The following is a 1,947-nucleotide window of genomic DNA, read 5'->3' as shown; positions in this document are numbered from 1 at the left end:
CCCTCACACTCTCTCACGTCTTCCCCAGCTGTGCGAGATTCACTGTCACATTTTTTCACTGTGTCTTCACCCGCAATCACACACTCGTCATTGCAATCAACAGAACCTCTCACACATTGATCACTAGTTACGTTACTTTCACAACCATGATCAAATGTATTAGAAAAAGAAAAATCTGAATTTGGAAAAGACAACGTGTCAACATCAGTAGCAAGACATTTATATTTATTATCAAAACTATACACTTTTTTTTCATTCACAACACATACATCACACGATTTCAAACCACACATGCTGACATCAACGGGAAATCCCGGAAAGCGTTCATCACGCCGTGGAAAGTTATTTGGCCTGTTGTGATTCCCGTGCACGTAATGTTCAGCACATATCGGACTGTCAGTGACCAGGTCACCACACTCTCCATCCTCCCTGTTGGCAACAAATTCACTGTCATCTGACACAGGTCTGGTTGGCTTGTTGCCAGCCACCGCTCGGCCCCCAGTTTCACACACACAGTCTGTACCCGGTGCTGAGTTTAAATTTGTCCCCTTTGCATATATGTCATGATTAGAAACTGACACCTTCACTAAAATGTTTACATTGTTAGAAAATGACAAATCCAGTGATTTGACGGGCCGGCCGGAATCCTATGCTGCTTCTTTCAGTCTGTCATCAGTGTCTAGGTAGAACTTTTTCCCCTCGATCACTAAGTGATCGTACACCATGGTAGCTTTCTTACCTTGATCTCTGGCTGCCTTAAGATTAGGGGTAAGTTTCTTCCTAATTTCTCTGACTTTAGCAGAGAGATCTTCACCAATGAAGACAGTACTTCCCTTTAACTTGCTCTTTTCTTTAAGAACCTTTACCTTGTCTTTGTAAAACGTACAGCATGCAACGATGGGGGAATTAGGACTGGCATTCACACGATGTACTCTGTCAAATTCTACTGTGTCTGACATCTCTAACTTATCCACTAGCATCTCATTTACCAATTCCTCACAGTCTTGCCATGTTTCATTTTTATGTCTTGATATACCATGGATAATCAAATTATTACGCTTTGATCGACCTTCCAAATCATCAACCTTTTTCTCTAAACCTTCTACTTTCTTTTTCAAAGCACAGTTTTCTTCTTTCAAGGCCTCGTTTTCTTCCCTCAAGCTTTTAACATTATTTGCTATATCGTGCACTTCTTGTTTAAGGTCAGAATACGATTCCTTCAAGTCTGTCATGTCATTTTTCAGGTCATCAAATCTTGCATTGAAGCCCAACAGCATTGACATAACATCTTTCATAGTGGGGTCATCATTCGGTTTTTCAGACACTTGGTCAGTGCTAGCTCGTCTTTGTCCACTGTTACTCATCAGTCGTGTCTGTCTCAAAGAGTCTTGTTTTGGAGGTCCGGGGTTCAGTTCAACGTCACCACACTGATGGATCAAATTTCCCATGTATAACAGAAAGAGGAGCATACCTGCCATGACACCGTCCGTTCTGCTCCGCAAGGTCAACACTCGCAGATACATGGCGGCCTTAAATTTTGCTCGGCTGAACATGAAAGAAATGAATACTGACAGAAAACTGCCACACACGCCCCTGAATTGTAAAGGAGAGACAGGCATAATGTATCACCAACCTTTGAACAAAATCTCAAAACTAGAAAATCACACAGGTCTGTACATTTGACAAAAAATAGCAGGAGCTCACAAACACACGTCCTCACTGTTACGGCTCACCTTTGACCCCCCCGACAGACAGACAGAGAGACACAGAGAAACAGAAACACACACAAACACAAACACACACACACACACACACACACACACACACACACACACACACACACACAAAGAGAGAGATCTGAGAGAATTCTAAACCTCTCACCACTCGACATCACAGCGCTAAATTGATAAAAAGCAGTAAAGTGAAAACCAAAGAGGTAAATCAGAC

At 42.2% G+C, this 1,947-nt stretch overlaps 1 long non-coding RNA gene across 1 annotated transcript in view; it reads right to left on the bottom strand.

Moving 5' to 3' along the window:
* Positions 1–1,779: 1,779 nt before the first annotated feature.
* The window catches only part of LOC143288081 (uncharacterized), a 58,062-nt gene continuing 57,894 nt past the window's right edge, over positions 1,780–1,947 (bottom strand). The window contains exon 3 of the long non-coding RNA XR_013056032.1: positions 1,780–1,947. This exon is cut by the window's right edge and continues 101 nt beyond it. This is a non-coding gene — a long non-coding RNA (uncharacterized LOC143288081).

This window comes from Babylonia areolata, chromosome 12, assembly GCF_041734735.1.
Source record: "Babylonia areolata isolate BAREFJ2019XMU chromosome 12, ASM4173473v1, whole genome shotgun sequence".
In the NCBI taxonomy this organism is placed as follows: domain Eukaryota; kingdom Metazoa; phylum Mollusca; class Gastropoda; order Neogastropoda; family Buccinidae; genus Babylonia; species Babylonia areolata.
Note: the sequence above shows the minus strand (reverse complement) of the source record. Positions and strands in the feature narration are given on the sequence as shown.